Source organism: Melozone crissalis, unplaced genomic scaffold (assembly GCF_028551555.1).
Source record: "Melozone crissalis strain CALT ecotype California unplaced genomic scaffold, PUWL_Pcris_2 ptg000019l_1, whole genome shotgun sequence".
Classification (NCBI taxonomy): domain Eukaryota; kingdom Metazoa; phylum Chordata; class Aves; order Passeriformes; family Passerellidae; genus Melozone; species Melozone crissalis.
Window position 1 is genome coordinate 24,007,128 of NW_026535797.1, and position 22,139 is coordinate 24,029,266.

General features: G+C 41.2%; 1 protein-coding gene across 5 annotated transcripts in view; it reads left to right on the forward strand.

Moving 5' to 3' along the window:
• Positions 1–22,139, forward strand: part of ZMIZ1 (zinc finger MIZ-type containing 1) — a 333,497-nt gene that overhangs the window by 107,905 nt on the left and 203,453 nt on the right. For all 5 annotated transcript variants that reach the window (XM_054277262.1, XM_054277265.1, XM_054277264.1 and 2 more), the window contains exon 3: positions 9,197–9,279. The gene's annotated coding sequence lies outside the window, so the exon portion shown is untranslated. The remainder of the gene's footprint in view (positions 1–9,196; positions 9,280–22,139) is intronic.

The following is a 22,139-nucleotide window of genomic DNA, read 5'->3' on the forward strand; positions in this document are numbered from 1 at the left end:
TCTTGAGGCAAACTGCATCTTGCTTTGAAATTACTGTCTTTCCAGCTCAGATGTCCATGCAGAGCATGAGTTGTGTAACGCTGCCTCTCTGATGTTGTGGATGACCTCGAGTTTTAACATGGGCAGCCTGGCAGGGCTTGGCATCAGGGAAGGCTCCTGCAGCCCTCCAGGGGACCAGAAAACCAGGATCCAGGGCTACCAGTTTGAGAGTACTTGTGTAGTAGCTTGTGTGATAGACAGCAAGGAGCACTATCTGTTGAAACCAAATGACCTGAAGAGAAGATGGGGGAAAACTGCTTCTAGCTATTAAATCCCAAGATACAACTCTTCCTCTGAGACATCTGTGCAATTATTCCTTTTGGGGCTTTTATTGCTGTGACATTAATTTGCATTAAAGGCTTGGATGTCTAAAATTGTGTTTGCCTGCATCTTATTTGGGTCATAGTGCTGCAGCTTTCCTGCCCTTCACTTCCCTGCCATGACAGCACCACTCAGGCAGGCAAAGCAGGCAGTTGCACCATGTGCAGACATGGGGTTGGATATGCGCTGTGTTCAGTGTTACAGAAGAGGGTGGTAAGGGTATTCAGTGAGCTGATGTGAAGGCACTCAAGAAAATGGACTTGGCAAAGGATAGATTTAAACTTCTGTGAAATGCCTACCTTTGCATTTAGAGAAATAGAATTTCACCCATAAGTCTTGGCACACCTGCTGGGGCAGTGGCTAAACCAAACAAAACAGATGTTCATAAATGAGTTGCCTGGCAGCAATATAGGATGTTAAATAACTTTTTTTCTCCTTCCACATACATGAGCTTTTTTCCCTTAATATGGGTCTTCACATTGCTTGAACTGCTTTCTGTTCAACTGCTGTTCACTGGTGAGTTCCTTTATGATTTAACTAAAATCAGGGAAATAGCCTTCTCATCTCCACTCCCATGAGTGGAAGCTAAGGGCAGGAAAGGAAATGTGTATGTTGATCAATTTTAAGAGGTTATTAGGCAGAGATGGTAAAAAAACCTGCTCCTGATTTTACATTGCTGATCTTTTAACTTTCACATTGGAGAACGTGGGAGAATGAAATGGTTTATATATGTTTTCTTTAGATATTTTTAGTAAGAGATCTCAGATAGTGTTCTTTGGTTAAAATGCCCTTAATTTTTAATCTCCTCTGTTTTAAGAAGGTTTAACTGGAAGGGTTTTCACTTTGATCTGTTAAGGTCAGAGCTGTCTTATCACTGTTGTTTGAGGTAAGTGGGCAAAGGAAAATTTGGGGGATTTCAGCTAAGTTCTATAAAAGGATTTCCGTAAATGGGGGATCCATCTCAAAAATGCAGAAGTTGGCGTGTAACTTCTACAGGAAAACACCTGTTTAAGAAGTAATTTTTAGCTAAGAAAAAAATGAAGATTTTTTGCTTGTAAAACCTAGGCACAAAGCTCTAGAAGTGGTCTAAGGCTACAAAGGCTGTTTGTTAGTTTTTAAAGTTTTCTAAAAACCAGCTTTCCTCAATTTGGTCTCCGTTTTTGCACGTATGTGTTGCTCTGTACACAGCTCTCTTCCATACTGCATAGGGAAGAACATTTTGAGACCAAAACAGACCAAAACTTATTTATTAACAGAAGATTAGTAAAAGAAGATGTAGTGAAACAAAGTGAAAAAAATGAACCATTATTTTTTTATTGGTGGTGTAAGTTTCCTTCACTCCAGTATTTTTTTGCTTCATGCAGCTTTTGGGTTCCGCCCCTCCCCACCAAAAAGAATGCACACATGTTGTGTGTAATTCTAAGCCCTTTGCTCTGCTACTGTCCTTAAGTAGTAATGCTGTAAAGATTTAGAAATTATTCTACTGCCAAATATAAGACATTTGTTACTCTCAGAGATGATGGCTTAATTTTTAGTATTCCTTGGTGGTTTATATCTTGACATTTCTTATGACCTACAATTAAAATGACTTTAGCGAAGTCTCAACTTATATCCAGATTTCTGAGTGTGGCTGAGTGTCTCCAGGGAGAGCCTTGAACTGCTCACTAAATCAATTTGTTCTTTTCTCAAAACAGATTAAGTATGTTATACCACTTTATATTAAAAAATAAATAACCCCAGATGACATAACTGCTACATGTAAAATTAAAAAATGTGCTCTGCACATTTTGAAGGGTAGTAATTTTGATGCCAATGCTGTGCTGATAGTAATACACCAGAGAGAGCAAAGAATGGTTAAAAACAAGCATGTCTAATCCTGTCTCGCTGCTCTGCTAGTCTCGTTTGAGAATTAGGTTGATGGCACTCTACTTGGGTGGGTACTAACTGCTAGATGTGGCAATAATCTTCTTTAACAGAGCCTGAGACATGTTGCTTCCACTGCCTTGTCTCCCTGGAGTTAGATTTTTATTTTTTTTTTTTAATTTGTCTTACTCATGCCTACTGCTTTCTTTTAAGGTCAGTCTTCTCCCTATTCCTTTAGCAAGATAGGCTGCAGAACTTGCTTGTGACTCACCTGCGCCCTTAGCTGATGCTGCAAGTGTAATTTGAGCAGACTTCTCATGTTTACTGTTTATTTTGTATCCAACACACAGGAGGAGCAGAGGGAAATCGGTAGCTCCTGGTGCCCTGCAAATCTGCTGTACAGGCTGTACAGGCAGCTGTATGCAGGGAGAGTCAGATGCACTGGCTATGCCAGAAGCAGCTTTTGTTCCTTCAAGCCACTTCCATGGTTGTGCTTGAGTGGATTATTGTTTAAGGCTCCGTAAGTACAATAGGACTTAAGGAAAAGGGAAGGGGGAATTTTTTTCTAAAACAGAACAAAGCGCACTAAAAAAGTTTCTATGGAAATAGATGGCAAATGGTCTCTAATAATGGGATTTTACAAGAGATGTCCAATCTCCAGAACAATGGTTCCGTTTAAGCCAAGATTAATAGTGCTTGTTATCCTGTGCCTGTGAGTTGGCAGCGCAGTGCTCTGCCACAAACAGATGCAGTCTAATGTGCTGCTGCCCGCTGTGGCCAGGGAGGAGCTGTGACTGCCACGGCCACTTGTGAAATGACAGTGAATTGCAAACCTCGGTTGGTTTGGGCCCTCCAGCCCCAGGCTGACTCTGACTGTAGCTGGCTGGCTGCTGTTGGCCTGGAGCAGACACTGGAGAAGGAGCTGCCTGGACTGCCTTGCAGAGGGCAGCCACACCAAATTTTCTTATTTCAGCTTGGGCCAAAGCCACCTCCATCAGGTTATGGCTTCACAAAGATGTGCTGAAATGCCTGTCCTCCTAGTCCTATTTCCCTGTTCCTGCTTAAACCCCTGATCTATTCTACTGACTCATGTGCAGCCCCTTAAATATGGGGTATGAGGCTGGGAGGGGAGGTAGGGTGCAGCACAGCCCAAGGGACTTCAGGGTTACCAGGGCTGTGACAAGAGAGCAGAGACATAGATTTACAGCAATCTTGGCCTACTCAGGCCCTGTTTACGGGTGCACTGGACCCATCTTAGATGCAGCCTTAAGAACAGAGCAGGATTGGAAAAATGGTTCTTTCAGTAATTAGTTTTTTGAAGAACAACTTGGGAGAAGAAAAGGATCTTGTTGTTATTGGTGTTCTAAACTGGAGATCATGATAGTGCAAACATCTGCTGTTAAGCCTTAAATGCATAGATTATGACAACAACTTGGGCCTTTCCTTTCCATCTCAAAATAAGGAAATTGCAAATTCTTGGCTTTCTGCAACTGAGAAAATGTATACTTCAGTTATGTTTTATTTTTTTGAAATAATGTGAAATACAATTTTGAGAAGGCTTTCTTTCTGTTTATGCAGAGAAAAAACTAAAGGTAGTTGTTTGATTTTTTAAACTGGGAAAACTAATTGAGAAAATTATGACTAAATAAACAAAACTTTTGCTTCTATACACTGGTGAGAAAGAAGATGAGAAAAAACACAAGCAAAATTTACACACTTATTCCTGTGATTCTTTCATACTTTGCTGTGCCCTTGTAGCATTCTGCCTAACAGGGTGAGCTTGAGAAATCTCCCAGGAGGACTGGTTGCAGTAATGATGTGATACAGGAGCCACGGGTTTGACTGAGTGTCTGAGTGGCTGCACTGCTCAATGCAGCAGCCCCCTATGAGAACCTGCTTCTTCTATTTTGGGAACAAAAGGTGTCAGGAGGAAATGGGGTAGCACAGGAGTGCTGGCCCAGGCTTCTCCCGGGGCTCTGCAGGGCATGAGGAGCCCTGCTGGGGTGAAGGCATGAGGCTGGCTCCAGGGCTCCCCAGGCAGGGAGGGGATGTGTTGGGTGCTGCCAGGTGAGGCACACGGCAGGTTCCAGTGCAGCCTGGCCCTTTCTGTGACTTTCTGCTGCTTGTGTTTGGAAGGAGTGTGCATCCTGTCTGTTCCATCAGATAAATGGCTGTATTTTACAGCCATGTGGCTGCTGCATTTTGGTGTGATGTATTTGTATTTGAGTGGTTTTTGGTTCTTGTTTTAATAAGGATTACTGAGGACCAAGTCTAAGTGTAGGCCAAGTTGAAAGTTGTCTGAAGCTGCAGTCCTGCTTCCCTCCACACAGATCTTCCCAGCTTTCCTTTCCTGCCTTGTTCTGTCTCTGCCCAGGAAGGAACACACCAACCTGCATGGACATTCTCATTCTCAACCTCTCACAGACACTCTCTGTCTGTCTCTCATCTTCCCTCTCCAAAACCCTCACCTATTTTGCATTACTAGTTTAACAACAGTTTTTGCTTTTCTCTTATTAAACTAGCAGGCTGTTTCTTGGTCAGTGTGGATGGCATCTGATGCTTTTCACACATACACTCACTGTTGATTTTGAGTTACTTTAGAATTTCAAGAAAGCCCAAATTTCTAAAATGTCCTGATAGAGAGCTATGATACCTAATAAGGACTGCATATAATGGTTAAACTCTCTGTAAAGTTTGTTAATGTTTTCACATAGCAGAAGTACGCTTGCTGACCAGTAAGCTTATTTAGGAAGAGCAGCACTTCGTGTTCTTCACTTATGACCCAGTTACAGCTGTGGATAAATGAGAAGTTGGGATTGCTGACATGCTGTGGTTTTATAGGAATTTTGAGTTTGAACATGTTCTACAGTTCAAGGAGAATAATGCTGGAACTTCAAAATAATTTGTGAAAGTAGGAAAATACTCTAAAATGCACCTGCCTTATGCATTTCTATAGGAAGGTTGTACAACATTCTTTAACTGTCCATCCTAGTAGTATTTTTGTTTTTCAATATTTTTTGTTTGGATGTTTTCTATGTGCTATCTGTTCATTTTTGTCTGGGTATGTGGAGTCCATATGATATTTTGTGTATGGAAACTGAAGGGTTTACTCTTGGCTACTTTTAGAGATTGATTTATTTACAGTTATTTAAGTCCAGCAAAGGTAAGAGCTGAGGTATAGACAGTGAGATACCCTGGGCTCGCTCTTGCTTTCTGCAAGATCTGGTGGCCACCAGCTGGGACCAGGATATGATGAGAAAGCAGGGAAAGTCCATTGCAGTGATACAGCTGAGATTAGGAGATTTAAAGATGAATTCCTTGATACTTCCCTATTGGACTTCCTCCAGTTCACCCTTACAGTATTTTTATATGCTTTAATTTTAAGACTTGTAATGCACATGTTGCTCTGGGTGTTTCCCTTCAATATATATAGACCACTTCCATTAATTTTAACAAAATGGCTGGGAAACAGAGCACCATCTTATAAGAAAAGATGTTGAAACTATGTAGTATATTGGGCCTAAATTAATGGATTTAGGAGCTGGGGCTGCAGGGATGGGGACATTTTCTGGGCTGCCCTTCAGGAGGGTCCCTGAGGGATCATGCCTGCCCCAGCGTGCAGTGAGGGTCACCCAAAGCAAGGGCATCCCTGGGAAGACTGGGACAGGGGAGATGGAATGAAGGGGCAAGGAGTAGCCCAAGGACAAGTGAGGAGGAGGAGCAGGCAGAGAAGGTGCTGCAGACACACTCCACGGCTGTCCATGCTAGAGGCAGGCGCAGGGCTGAGGGTCAGGCATGGCACAACCCAGGGGAGTTGGGCGAGGAAAGGTCTTTGGGTGATGCTCACCCTTGGGAAGCAGGAACAGAGTTCCCCTCAGTGGTTGCTGAACAGGCTCCTTTTTTGCCTCCTCAATTTCTGAAACAGTAACTAACAGTTTGTTGTTAATTGTAAATTAAGGAAAATTATGTGGAATTCCCAGAGTTGAGATTCTTTTGCCCATGATGTACAGGCAACAGATTTGAGGGATTCTTTTATCGCTTTTGCTGTTGTTTAAATCTTTGGGGTTTGTTTTTACAGCTTTGGTTTTGAACTTTGGAAGCCTAGAGATAAATATATCCCTTAAAAAAAACAAACAAAGAGCTGAAAGCTGAAATTTTTATGTGGTGATGAGACTTTGGAGAGCTGGCTTTAGGAAAAATTCCTAGTGCTGCAGGGGACAGGATAAAATTGCTGGCGTTGGCAGCCCTGCTGTGCAGGCTCTCCTTCCTGCCCCCGGCTCCTGCAGCTTTCCTGGCCTGTCTGTGGCTCCTTCAGAGTTGATTTTTGCGGTGTGATGTGCCCGGAGCAGGAGTTCTGCCCGTGGTGCACTTGTCATGCACCACATACACATTGCTGTAGGAGTAGCCTAACGCAGAGTGTCCAGCTTTGCGATACAGCGGTTCGTAGCCTAAAAATCTTTTATGGCCAAAAAAGCTGTGCGTTTTTGTGCTCCCCCTGCTGGATGTGGAGGAGCAGGAAGCGCTCCCGGCTGGAGCGCTGCTGGTTCCCCTCCTGGCCCGGCTGCCTGGCCGGGCAGGGCGGCTGCTTGCGGATGGGGCTCGGTGCTTCCCGAGTCCGCTCCTGCAGCGGCGGAGCCTGCCGTGCCCCAGCTGTGGATGTGGGAAAAGCTGGGAATTGTGCAGCACCGAGTTACTGTGCCACAGCAGGGCTTAACACACACCTGGACAGGGTGGCTGAGGCAAGCCAGGTGTCAGGGCTTTCCAGCTGGTACTTCTTCTCTACCATCTAGTCTCATTCTCAGGTGTAGCCCGCTAAACCCTGGACCTTGCCAGTGAGACTGTTTTGGGGATCTTTGTAGAAACAGGATGAGAAAAGGGACCAGGCTTTAAGAAGCTAATTTTATTTTTAGAAGCTGATTGCTGTTCCCAGCAGGACCCTGTGAAGTGTGTTGGCAGAGCTGGGGCTGGCGTGGGGGCACAGAACAGGCTGGAGTGGAGGGGGGGACATTGTACAACCACTGAGCAGGCTGTGTGGGGAAACCAGGGAGCAGATGCTGGTGGGGACAGTGCCAGTGTCCTTAGAACCAGCTTGGACCTGAAAGGGGTGGGTGGTCAGTACTGTGAATTCACAGAAATGTTAATGGCTAGCCCTTTCATTTTAAGAGGTGCTTTATAAAACAAAGTAGGAATTGTGGTGCTGGTTTTACAGATGGGCAGAATAGAGCAGGGGAGCAAAGCTTTGGGTTTGTGTTGTGCAGCAGTGCAGTTCAAGCTGCCTTAAACAGCCTCTGTTTCTACCCTCTGCCATGATGGCTGATCACTCCTGTCTTGGCCCTGCTCCCTGTGTTGTGCTGGCAGAGCCGTTTGAGACAACATGCTGAAGGAAATTAGTTGCCCCATTCCAGCTAACCATGCAGCTGCACAAATGCAGTGTTGAAAGTAAGAGTCCAGGAGAGAGGAGGGAGAGGCAAAATTCAAGTGTCCAGGTAAATGCTATAGCCTGATCTGACAAAAGTCCAATCCAGTTACACCTGGAATGGTACCCAGATCTTAGGGCAGGCAAAAAAAAAAGCTTTTCCTTTGGAGAAACAAACTAAAATAACTAATTGCAACTTCATTAAAGCCCGGTCTGCATTGGCTGAGAAAGTCATGTTAACAAATACTAAATTTGAATCAATTAAAGTGTTGTTCCTACCTTGCATCAGCAGAAGAAAAGCACTGGAGAAAACTTCTGGAAGAGAATAAACCTGTTCTGGGCGAAAACATTCACAGTTCAATGAGGCCTTAAAGCCAAACGTTCACCCATGGTGCTTGTCAATATGTAATTTCTCTAAAACTGCCCTTTGTGAGACAAGAAAACCAGCAGTGTCCCTGTAGGAAGCAGACAGTCCCTTGGTGGCACTGGGTGTGTTGGGGTGGAATGACTGTTTCTAAGAAGGTTTTCAGTCATGTTTTTATTCTTGGTGAATTACCAGTGAAAAGGATAAATATGGCTGCAGAACAAACATTGAATACAACTAACAAGTTATTTGTAATAACTTGAGACTTTTCTTAAAGTCACCTGAATGACTTTTGCATAATTTGAGTTTTTATGAAAGTGTCTGCTCTCAAGGCTGGTAGTTGGGGAGGAACCTGGAGTGGTTGCAAATTGTGTGGGGTTTGCTGTGTTGTTTTTTACTTGGTTTTTTTGTTGTTGTTTTCCAATAGTATGTGCTTTTTCATGTTTAATGGGATTTTTTTTTTGCACAGAAGTTATTTGGAAGTCAGTCAAAATAGAGGCAAAATGTAGTCACTGTGTTCCTTTTCTCAATATTTGCTGAGTTTTGGAGCTTGGTGGTATAATGCTGTAAGGACACCTTGTCTGCCTGCTGAAACAGCATGTAACAAAATACAGACTACCCGTAAACATTCCCCCGTCTCCCTTTGCAATCTTTCTTTATAATTAAAAAAACATTTCCTAGAAGTTGCAGTGCTGTGCCAGTGTAATCCATAAACTTGTTTTGTTTTGCTGCAGAGAGGATGGTGATTCTGAGGTATTTTGGTGTATTTTTTTAAGTAGTGTTTGGGGGTTGGTTTATCTTTTTTAATGGCACTTTGCTCACAGTAGTCAGTGAGTACCCTTTATAAAGAGAATAAAAGAGACTTCAGCATGACCTTTAACTGAGAAAAAATTACCATTTGGCTCTGGAAATTTTGATATAAACCTCAACAGAATTCACATTATCTTTTCCTTATTTCATTGTTACAGGCATGAAAACCTGTAATACTTTAACTGCTGAGTGAGTCTCAGAAGCTTGGGGGTGGCAAAAGCTGGGCTAGAACCCCGACACAGCCTCAGATCTGGTCCTCCTGGCTTGGTTATTGGACTCCTAAATGCCCTTAATTCATTTCAGGTCTTTTCACTGAACTGATTCAAATGCTGCTGTGTTCTGCAAGAGAATGGAAGCATGATGTGTCTGTGTTTTTATTGCAGGAAAATGGATCTTGTTATGTGAGGGCGTTGAGGAAACAGTCCCCAGCTACTGAGAGGAAGAAAGGCCGGTGGGAAATACTCAGGTAGGAAAGCTGTGTATGTCATCCAGCAGTAAAAACACTTGTGGGCCTTCATTCCTTTTCCAGGCACTGTGTAGTGTTTGATGCTTGAATGGCTGATCTGGTCACTATCATAGTTTATTTGTTGTTTTAAGAAGCAGCCCTGTTTGGTCAATTGATTGCAACAGCAAAGCACTGCAAGCAAAGCCCTCAGCATAAACATTCCTCAAGCTGTCCCTGGTACAGTATTGATCCTGATACGGAATGCAAACAAATTACTCTGTGTGTGCGCCATTCCAGCTATAAAACAGAGCAATAATATGTTCTACTTGCTGCCAATAAATGTGCATTTATAATAAACTAAGCAGAAATCCCTGAGTAGAAGTGAGCAGTAGTTTCAATAATATGTTCAATATCTTATGTCTAGCTGTTGTACAGAATTTTTTAAAAAGCACAGAATGGGCACTTCAGGGTATTTGTTTCCTTCTTCACTTAAGAAAAATAATCTTTGCAGACTTATTCTGTTGCTGCTTTTCCTTTGCTTGTGGGGGTTTTTAAAAGATATTTTAAATAGTTTATAAAGCCATAGGTAAGCTCATCTCTGCATTATTTTCAGTGTAGTTCAGTGCTTCTCTAGAATTTGGCCTACATCATTATTTTCTTGTGGACCAGCTGCCTCTCCTTACGCTGCTGTGTGAGTCTTCTCCATTTTTGATCCTTGTCATATCCCAGTGGGATTTCCATATGTTTGGAAATAGCACTAACGTCACTTCTGTGCATCTGTAGTTGTTTTGAATGCACCTGAAATTAGGGGGGAAGTCAGTGCCCTGTGACCATTGCCACTGGGGCTACATAACTGAACCCATTTCCAAACAGAAAAAATGTTACTGATCATCAGAATATAGTTTTGTTGGTTTTTTTTTAAAATCTGCTTTACCATGCTCATATAATCCACCATCCATATTTTCAGTGCTGCACTTTGATGAGTTACAGACAGTTGACCTCAAGGCATTTCTTGATGAACGTTTCTATCTGCTCTCAGCCTTGAAAAACTCAACCTTTTCAAGAGCTGTATGGGAGAAAAATGTGTAAGACTAATATTTATAGGCTGAAAAAGAAGGGAGAGGAAAGACTAAAGTGTAAAACTTGCTTCCAGCAGAAATGCCATCCCTCTTTTACCTCTGATAATTAGAAGCATTTCTGACATGGTTACAAAGCAAGTTAGTGGTGAGTGCCTGCCATTTGCTGTGCATTTCTACTGCAGGACTGTCTGCCTTCCCCAAGCTTTCTTCTGTGTTGCTTTCAGACAACCACGAAACTCTGATACTCACCTATTACATTATGATTCATCAATACTACATTTCAGTTACTTCCAAGTATGTACATGTGATTGTTTGTAAAAATGCAAGGTTGTGATTCAGGTTCAAATTTTGAGGTTTTTTTTAATCATGTTTAGCAAAGCTTATTTGCATAAATCCTTTCATTAGTAGTGCTAGCTGAAATAATCCTGAAAGACAAGAAGGGGGAGAGGTTTTCAGTGCCATAATTTTTGCCAGGAAAAGATCATGGCTGTGTTAAGAAATACAGCAGTACTGATTTTAACTCTACTAGAAGATTAGAGAACAAGTAGTTTTTACTTAAAAGATTACAAGTAGTTTTTAGAGGTGACTTAAATGGTATACTGTATTTAATGGTCCCTGAATATGGTCTAATGGTATAAGATGCTCATCTTGGATAATACCAGTAATATGTACAGACATAGAAGTGCAGCAAATAAATGACAAAACACAACACCAAACCCCACCACATCAAGAAACACTATGTTTTTAAAACTATACTCTTGAAAATTTCCTGGAGATTTCCCTAGACTTGGATCCTTGTTTTCCAAAATAAAATAAAGATCACTTTTCTCTACCGTAAGGGAACTTGGGAGAGAAGTTCCTTGCTGTGCCTTTGGGTCATGTGACCTCGCTGCTGTAGAGCAGGAATGTTTGCCATGGTATTTCCGGAGGCTTCATAAACACACAGAAAAAACACTGGGGGTTAGGAGGATTTTCAAAAACTTGCTGTATTTCCCCCCACCTCCCCCAACCATTTTTTTTTTTTTCTGACAGCCTAAATTCTTTGCCCTTGAAATGCAGGGTTCTTTTAGGAATTCAGGAAGAGTTTTTAATTTGATTAGTCCTGTGAATTTTAAGAACTAAGTTAAAATATTTGATAATTTTTTAATTGCTGAACTTGTCGAGAATGATTTCTTACCAGATGTAATACCTGGCAACCTACATATTAAGGCTGGCTCTTATTTAGGTGGTCTTAATGGTTTACTTTTGGCATGTGTCACTGTGAGTGGCATTCAGTAATCTGACTTGATAGCTGTCATCTTGCAAGGCAGAGTAATGCAAACAAAAGATGAGCGCTCAGACAAGGTTACAGTGAAGAGCCATTTCCTAAGTCCTGCTGTGGTGGCGTAGAATCCCCAAGTCAAATCAGAAAAGCACAGAATTAGTTCTGGCTCCTGGGATGTGAGGGATAAGATTATGCAAACCTCTTCCGTCTAACCGTAGGAATAGTACGTGCTCCTTCTCAGACTTTGCAAACACCAGCTTAAACTGGGATTATGAGGACTTCTGTGTGTCTGTAATGCCATGGATATGTGATGTCTTAGTGGCAAGGTGGGCTGAAGGGGCTCTGCAGTCCCTCTTACAGCCTGGACTGGCAGAGCTGCAGCATCTCCTCCTCCCTTTCCCCTCTTGCCAAGCTGCCTGTTGAACAAGAGCAGAGAATGTATCTGTTTTAAAAATAACCTGGCAAAAATGGGGAGGGAGAGGGAGGATGAATGGACTATTTTTAACTTCACCAAGTCCCTCTGTGCAGCACCACGAAGCTGTCCCAGGAGGGGTGGGGTGAAGGCAGTGCAACAGGAGCTGGTAACAAGTGGCCAGAGATAGGAACTGCTTGTTCCAGATTGCCTTTGTGAAAAATCCCCCAGCAATGAGCCTGTGTATTCCATGAGGCTGCTCAGACTGTGGTCAGTGGGAGGTGTATAACCCTATCAAGAGAGGCTTGTTGCTGAATCAGATTATTTTTTGCATCAGAAGTTACAGAAAGGCAGCATAGTTTGTCTTTTGAGCTTCCCTTTGAAGTATGAAGCAGTAGAGTTGGTTTTTTCCCAACTTCAGGCCCCAAACTGGCACTCTGAGGAGGAGCGGAGGCGGATCTGGAATTCAGCAAGGGCTTGAATTCTACACTTTGAAAGGGCGTCTTTACTCCTTTGTCCTGTCCCCTACTGAACTTTCTGAATTCTCTCTTTAGGTGTGACTAATTCTTGAATTATATTCTCTTAGTGTTGAAATGTCTAGAATCATTTACATTAATAAAGTACATCTTACATTTTGTTTCCCTAAGTTTTGTGATGTCTGATTGCTACAGATTGTCACGCTGTCTGACTCCTGCTCTACTGGTCTCTAGCTAGAGCAGTTGAATGAGAAGGGAATAGGATGAAACTAAGAAGTTGTTCAGAAACTCTTGTACTGTGATTTGTAGGAAAAAACAGAGTTTAAAATATTGGCTTAAATATAAATGCTCTTGTATATATAAGTCATCTTTTTTAAAAGTAAGCCATGACTCCAAAGGCAAGCTGTGTTTTAATTTGAGTTTATCTGCTTGTATATGTGTTGTTTTTTGTTTTTCCCAGATGGACACATAAAAATATGTATAGCTGAGTGAAATGTTGGTAACTTCTTGCTTAAGTTGTCTTCAGTATTGTACTTTTTAATAAAATGCTGTAGCACCCCAAGTTTCAGGTGAAAAGTTCCAAAGTTCTGTCTTGTTCCTTAGGTTATTTCACTGGTTTGTCACTTTGCCTGTATGAGACAGTGCAAAGATTTTTTGTAATTTTGTAATGATACTATGTATATCCAAATAATATTTTTCATGCCCTTTGGCTTTGCCCCTTCCCATCTGAGGATTCCCAAGCCTTCCTAAGGAAACTTTTGTTTAGGGAGGCCAATGGGTGTCATGGTTGAAACTTGTTCTCAAAAGCTCTGTGTTCCTAATGGCCTTAGACAGCGTTTGGGAAAGATGTCACTTCAACACAGTGGAAAGCAACCAAAGTAAATTATATTTTTAATGAAGGATTTTCTATCTGGATGAATTGATACTGGCAGGACAGTATTAGTTTAAAATAGAAGAACCTTCTGCAGACACATTGCATTCTCTCCTGGTTTTACTTTGTCTAAACAAAAAGCAATGTACACATAGTGAGTGTAGACAGATTTGAGTCTGAGGTACTTCCTTTGCAGATGGCTTCTGATTCTTTTTCTATTTTATTTTTTTTAAAACAAGTATTGGCTTTAAAGGGAGACCAAATCAGCATTTAAGGATTCTGTTTATCATGTCACTACATGGGAGATTGCTGTATTCTGTACCAGACCTACTTTATGGTGGTATGTGCCAGATTCTTATGGCCTTATAAAGGATGCTAACTTGCATTCCTCTCTGCAAAGAAGTACTTCCAAAAGAAATAGCAAGCAGATTGAGTATTTATTTTTGTTCAATACAAAAGTATTCAGAGCTAACTGGCAAATATTTTACTTCTCTACCCTCCCTTTTCCCTTAATCGTGTTTATCTCCTCACCGTTTTCTTCTATTAGAAGTGTGTTCTTTTAGGGTATTTTAGTTCAGCTGATTTATAAGCCAAGATTTTATCTTTTCACTGGAAGTATGTGTAAGTAAAGGGATTGAATGGTTATTTGACTTTTATATGCTGTACGTATGTATACTGTCTATTTTAGATATATTAGATGTGTGTGTAAATTGAGATCCTGTTTCAGAACAGTTGTCCCTGTCTGAACAATGGATGATGATTATATATGTATTCTTAAATTACTGGAAAATCTAAATAGGCTAAATTAACCTGCAGTAATCATACTGTTGTGTTATTTCTAAGTGTTTCATACCGAATAGTATTTAAATACATTTCTCTATTTCACCTTCTTGAAGTTAGTAAGTTCAAGGTATGACTGGTTTTTCACACATTTCATTAGGCCTTGATATTTCTGACAGCATCGCTTTCTTTTTCAGGCCTTCAAGTGGGAAAACAGAGAGAAAATTATTTCCTTCTCAAGACAAAAGAACCGTGCAAGTGTAATTTCAGCTCTTAGTTTTTCTTTTGTCTGTGTCTCTTAACCTGGTGTGATTAATTTGGTTTGATTTGGTCATGTTTTTAGAAGCTTATGAAAGGATAGGGAAAAGGGAAGAAAAACACTCCTTTGAAGCAGGTATCCATGATTCAAATGCTGCCTTGAATCATAAAGATATATCTGCCTGAGATCTGTGTTACTAGAGTGTGAGAAATTCTGTGGGAAATTCCAGCAGGTGTTTAGCCCAAACTGATGATCAGGGAAGGGTCGGGGACAAGTATATAAACTGCTTGTACTCTGCTGAGGATGTGTAGTCTTCACCCCAGATCAAACTAAGCCTTTTCAAAGAAAATATTTTAAGCTAGCAAATCATGGAAAACCTCCATATACACAATGTAATCTAAAAATCTCAGAAGTCAAAATAAACATAGTAAATCTGCAGAATCTGAATGTGTGGAGGAGTGTGTCTGCCACACCTTGTGGGGTCCCTTCTCTCTCTTGCTTATACCTGTCCCATACATCAGAAAGCTCAAACTGAAAGCTAAAAATACTCCTTTACAGTAGAGTGGGAGGGAATACAAAAGAGGCATGAACACCACCTTCCAAAGGTCCTGAGTGTTTGCTACAGAACAGTCTGTTGACACAGAATGCAACAAAATAATTATGTGTTGAATAAGGTGTTTTCTTTGTTGCCTTTGATTGGGGCGCTTCAATGGAATTTCTGCTTGCCCATGTGCTCTCCAATGGGTGGGCAGAAGCTCACTCGTATAGGTTGGTTTCTGCTATAGTTTAGCAATGACCATTTTGTTACTGCCCTTTTAAATGTAAACATTCCCAGTCTCTTCAGACATTCTTCTTAAAATATGCCTTTTATTTCCCCCCCCCCTCCCGATGATTTCATTGTTACCCTTTGATTTTTGTCTCATTTTGCTCTGAATTTATAAGTTTCTCAGAGTACTACTGCCAACCACTAGACTGTCACTACTCCTTTAATAAAATCCATGGCACCAGGGGAGCATTGGTTTCTTGGGTCCCAGTTTGTTAACAGATTTCCTTCTCTGAGCACATTCCTCTTTTGGACTGTTCAAATGTCGGCCAAAAATAGTGAATTCTTTGTTTGTTGGTAGGAGCACCTGTGCAGAGCCCATTTAACATCTACAGTATGGTAATGGTTTTTGGTCATTATTGCTCTGGACCTGATAGAATCCAGAAGTGGAGTGCTCTTTATCAGCTTGTAGAGTCTTGCACTGCTTTGCTCTGCCTTTCCCTCACTTTTCTCTTTGGCCTTTTTGGTGCCTGGTGCCTAAACACCTCCCTGGTGACTTATTCCTCAGAAGTTCTCACTTGGAGGTCCCTGTTCCCTCCATCTGCTCACAGCACTCAGCGTGTTTTGGGAATTGATACAGAGGGGAATGATGGTCCTTGCAGCAGAGGGTATGCTCCAAGAGAGATGTACTTACAGCATGTCTTGTGGGCAGATAGGAGCTTGATGTGCTTCAGCTGCCCATGTTCTGTGTGGAGCCAAAGCAGAAGCCCCATATCCATCGTGTGCATTGTGTTGGGCTCAAGCTAATAAGCTCGGTCTCTTGGCAGGATGTGTTAGATCAGGCTTACTGCTGTGCTAATTGTGCTTACACAGCTTCCAGTTTGGAGCTGGCTCATTTACAGCTGGCTTGGATGGTGGCCAAGAAGGCTTGCCTCTGCCTGCAGTATGCCATGTAGACATACACACATCCAGCACTTGGACATGTCTGTCAATAGCAGGAAATTATATTTGGAGGGAGGGGAAAATCTTTGGGCTGGCTGCAAGTGTAAACAACGACAATATTAACAAATGAGGAAGTAGGTAACAGTTTAATAAGGAGAAAGTTTGATTATTTTAGCCTAATTTAGACTCTCTGCCACAAGTTGTTTTCAGCCTGCTTGGCCCTGTGCTGTTCCTCATTTACCACTGGTTTTGTGGGGGTTTTGGTTTGGGGTTTTTTTCCAGTATAGCTTGGGAACGCTTCCCGGATTTAAGAAACCTCATTGTAGAAGTGAGCAGCCTGGTATTTTAACTGAGAAACAGAAATGAATCTAAACACAATGTTAAAAAATGGGCAAACATTCAGAGGATGGAAACTTTCTTTTATGATTAGCCCATCCACTGTTTTTCATCTTCTGTTACTTCATATGTTAGCAAGTTGTTGTGTACACTGGTTCCAGTGCAGTGTCAAGGATTGGCCCATCTTAGTGTTGAAGTGCTGTAGTTACCTGAAAGTACAGGATACTCACTAGTAACAGGAATTATTCAGGAAGAAGAAACCCAGAGCTGTAAAAAGTTCAAGTTTGTTTATTTAGTTTTGAAGAGCTAGAGCTCAGAATGACTTGAAAGCCACATCCTCCACTGGCAAAGATCAGTTTCATCAGTTACCAGCAGCTGTGTCGTTTACTTCATCAAGAATAAGTCCCCTCAATTATTATGAAATCTTCTGTCTGTGTAGGAAGGTGGTGGTGGATGGGAACATGGGGGTATGTATGTGTGTGTGTATATATAGAGATTTAATTTCTTGCTAAATAATAACATTATTCATGAGCCACATTGCCATGAGCTCTCTTAATATTTGAGCCCATTTTTTGCTCAAATTATTTTTTTAGTTGCAAGCATCCACGCATCACTGCATTAACTTGCTTGACAGTTTAGAGGCCACTTCTCCTTTTAAACAAGCCTTGAAGAGACAGTAACAACCTTCTAGTTCTCCAATCACTGTTATTAAAGCAACCAGGAAAATGTATCTCTGCAAAGGCAGAGTTGAATAATGATTTAGCTTCCAGAATTAATTTGAAATTTCATCAGCACTAAGTAATATTTTAGTGGCAGTATAATCCTGACCATTACATATTAAGTCTGCAGACTGCACTGCCAGAGGAAGAACCCTGCAGTATTTAAGTGACACTGTAACACCATGGTATTATATTCAGGTCATTAGGGGGCATTTTACAGGATTGAAGTGATCTGGTGGAATGTCAAGGGTGAATCGTGTATTCTCTGTTTCTTTGCCTCTCCAAATATGTAGATTAGAGGTTTAAAAAAATAAATGACACATTGGTCACCAGTGTTCCTCCCCTGTCTCAGCCCAGTGTATCACCTGTGCACCACTTGCACGGTCAACGAACCCTGAGGGGAAGGGAAGGGGAATAATAGATACAGATGGCTCAAATGCTGAGAGAGCACTGTACTGAGGGTTGGGGGGTTTTCTGTATGAATCACAGCAAGTGATAGATAAGCATGAATTCAAGTATTTGCCTTTTGTGTCAGGTGTCAGCAGGTGTCCAGAATGATGGGAAGTTCTGAGTTCCAAGGTGGGTGTTTCCAGAGCAGATCCCTAACACTACAAGGATGGGGCACTCTTGTGGTTGAATATAGTAAGGGAGATGAATGCCTCTCTCCCCTTTGTGCTTTAGAAATTCCTTCTAAATTCATGTGTGTGGCCCATCATAATGATTTTGATACCTCTTTTCAAATGTAGTCACCATTCAGACAGCTCTGGTTGAATTTAGGGAGAGTATTAGGCTGTGAAAAGCATGTGTTCTCAGCAGCTCATTGCTGCCTCTGGCAGAAGTTGCTGCCATTCAGATCTGCTATCTAGATAGTTCACATGATTATTCTGTGCACCACTGGAGACAAACTGGGCTGGATTAGTTTAAACATGTAAATAGTAGCTTTGGATCATTCTTTCTGCAAGAAACAGATAATCATGACACAAGTAGCCTAGCTGTCTAACAGCAAATTTCACCACATCAATCTTCCCTCGTCTTTTCTTCACTTTGTTTAAACTACAGCTTTTGGGGGTGGTGGGAACATTTGTTAAAAATAAAAACAGTGATTAGAAAGGATCACTGACAATGAGTGAAGCTGAAATGATGTTTATCTTCCAATGGTGGAAATGGCAAGGTAACATGCTGGTTGGTCAGGGGTTCATAGCCTTTCCAGATAACAGAGTGGCCATCATAGGAATGGGGTGCATGGCTGTGATCTTTCTGTGCTCCAAGTAGTTGAGGGGGGAACCCAAACAACAGTTTGTCTGTTGGAAGAGTTTTGTTTTCTCTATTCTAGAAGATGGGCCAATTTGTTATAGGATAATACCAGTTTTCTTCTTGCTGCACTCCATGTGATGGGAAATTCTTAGAAAAGTCTCATGGGCAAGAGGTGTGCCTGGCTGCTGCAGAGCAGTACTGAAAAGGAGTGGTGATGATACTGGACAGCTGGACATTATTTTTACAGGTCTTTCCTGTAAAAGATATACAAGATAGCATTAAAGTCTTACCAGGGAGTGGTGGCAGGACTGGTATTTGTGGAGAAGTGCTGGCTATGCCAGTGGCAGAGTTGCCTTAGCTGGCAGAGCTGCTGCTGTGGGGGGCTGGGAGGGCAGATCAGCAGGTTAAACACGGCTGTGGCCAACAGCTCCGTGAGCACTCCTGAAGGGAAGCTCCTGTTCCTCCTGCTGCCTGACTGTGGGGTAAAGGCAGTAAGCTACAGACAATAGCTGGGCTCCTGCTCCCTGCCTACATAAGTGTCTGCTGCTCTGAATACCCACTTAGAGGCATGACTGGATCAACCCACAATAGCGTGTTTTCTGTTCCTACTGCTTTCATATATGTCAAAATATTTCAAATATTATTCACTGTATTTTAAATTACTTCAGTACCTTCTGCTTCTTTTTTTTTTCCATTAGAAAAGACTAAACTTTTATTTTCATATATATAGACTGCTTTCACAGAGGGTAAAGTGTCAGTTTAGATTTTGAAGACTGTTCTCCCTTGATTTTGCTTTGGTTGTCACCTGCTTTTGTTTTAAAATATGTATCAGGAAGCCAGTTTTGTCCAACCATTTCTAGTGAGTATTTTTTCAAGTTAAAGGCAATGGGCTTTCCTGAAAAATGTCCATAGAAAAAGAACTCCCCAAAGTGTGTCTCTGTGCAGTTAGCAGTTACTCCTGTGAGCTGTCATTTTACAGTAAAAATAGAAAATGTAAAATATTGATTACATATGCAAGTACAAGAAATGTACATCTGTATACTAGCTCTCCAGGAGCTCGTAGATAAAAATAGATTTCAGTCACATTTTTCCTTTTAATGTGCCACAACAAGTAAGTTTTGGTCTTGAGGAAGTATGTGTGAAGCCATAAGGCTATACACTTGTGAAGAGAACTTTATTCCAGCTATTTAGTTAAATAAATTAACATGGACATTTTCTGGGGCTTCTTTTCCTAAGTGAGGGACATGTACTACTTATCATGGTGCAGCAGTGAGCAATACCATAAAGTTCAGATCAGGAGAGATCTTTGTTATGCATATTGTATACCAGGTATTGCAGTTTATACGTGCTAGAAATACGTAGTGGCCTGATGCCCATGCTACTGTTCCACTTGCACTGCTTTTTCAATGTATTTGCTGATGCTGCAACACTTTTTGCACTAAGTTTTAGACAATTCAACATCTGCTTTTCTCAATAGAATAATCCTGCTGCTCTCACTGGTGGTACACAGCTCAAGCCTGTTTTCCTTCCATCTCACGAAGGCAAACATCTGGAGGATAGGCTTCACTGTCCTTGGCCATTCAATCTATTGTGACTTCTTTTGATTGCTATCAGTTTGAAGCATTGTCAGATACTGTTTTGACCCAGAAACTCTCCAAACCAGCCTGATCCTCTAGCTTCTTGTAAAGATTGGTCATGAAACTAGGAAGATTGTAGGACAAGCCACATTATCTTATGAGGTGATGTGTATGTGATAAGTTCTGAGTAATTACACAATAAAGTAATCAGCCAGCAACTTGTTAAGTTCCTCAGTAGGGAAGCTCAATAATAGGTCTGGCAAAAATAGAATTTTCCTTTTAATAGCCATTGTCAAAGTATTTTTGATATAATATAATAATAAACTTGTCAAAGTTTATTTAAAGTTGAACTGATATCAGGTTTGCCTTCCAGTTCTTTGTAGAATGAATCGTAATAATGAATTGAAGGTGTTTTAGAAATAGTGTTTGTGGTGGAGTTTCATGTAAATTATTATTCCCTTCATTCAATGTGGTGTAGGACTGTAGATATTAATCTCAAATTATGTCTTATTAAACATTTCGAGTAATAACCACCTGGTTCTTTGATATTTTGGGTTTATACATGAAACCAGGGGATCAACTATATTTGCTCTTTTTGTTGCCAAAATGCAGCTTGACTTCTGAAAACAGTCTAATGGAGTGGATTCAGTTTTGATAGTGGTGTAAGAATGTACCCATAATAGCATCCAGCATTTTTGGGAAGGTTTTGCCTTTGTTTTCTGTAGCTGGTAAATTGACTATACTGTATGTAAATACATCCAAACCCAATTTACTACTTATAACATGAATATACTATACAAGCTACTAGAATATTTGTAGCTGTAATGCTCTCTGATGGAGAGGCTGTGCTTAGCAGTATGTCTGCTTTCTTCCTTTTGTAAGCTTGCAGTTGATTCTTTTTTGGACATTGTGCATTCACACATACTCACACAAAGTGCATTATCTGCCTGAAGCTTCAGGCTAAATGGGTGAGCCCAGGTGTCGTATTTCTAATGCCCTTTGCATGAAATGTGAGGTAATTGTCCAAGTGTAGAAGCTGTAGGTGTGTTTATGAAACATGAAGTATGGGCACAGTCTGCGATTTCAAGTGTCTTATGAAAATGTGTGTGGTAAGGCTACGCTGTCTTCAAAACAAACTTCCTATGTTCTTGAACTTCAGACTTCTCAGTCCTGAAAAGTGAAGTGAATTACAGAATACCTTATATAGCTCCATGTGTGTTTATATTTAATAGGTCTAAAACCACTTCACACCGAGGTAACTTACTGCAAAGGAGAAACATCTGCTGAATTAATTTTCATGAAGTAGATGGTTTTCTAAAGTTTTTGTGTTGTGAGGCCTCCCAGGCAAGAGGGGAAGAAAGATACAGGTATAGTGATCTGTTAAATAAATGGAACAAGTGGATTGTGGGTAAATTAATGAGTGACAAAGAGATGATGTAAGGAGAGCAAAAAGCATTCTTACACACTGAACAGTGGATAGTGCCTACCTCTCCATCATGATCCCAAACGCAAGAAAAATCAAAGGCTTTTTTCTTACTGGAGAGACTGAAAGAAGGTCAAGTTCAAAAATAGCTTTGGGTCAAAAAGGAGGGAGGAGAAAGAGACAGTGTAGTCACTGACATGAGTAACTTCAGATCACATTTGAGTGTCTGGGATGTCATTGAGGGAGCCGCTGCTGAGGAAGAGGCCTGCCGTAGCTAATATTTTCAGTATAGTGCTGACACATGGTATCACTACCAGAAATGGGCTGCTTTGAGTGCAGGTTGTCATTGTACCCTATATATTGGTCTCTATTGATCCTCCATTTCCATGGGTGTGATGCTGGGACTTGAGGCCACATGCCTTGGTTTTCTTGTGGCAATATTCCAAGCCATTCTATAAATCCTTCCTCATGAATTATGGAGGAAAAAACCTGCCCTGTTCCTTACATGGTTAAGGCTGCTGGGAATACAGTGAAGGCTTTTGTGTAATTTAACCCTTCTTGTCCTCAGCTGTCTACTCACACAGTTAGAAATTGACATAAATGGTGGACGTGTGTTCTAATCCTTATCATCACTGTAACATCTGGAAGTCATAACTTTTGAGGCATTTGTAGCAGCAGAAATAGTTAAATGTTGCTGAAACTTCTTTCCTATATGCATTAAAAATT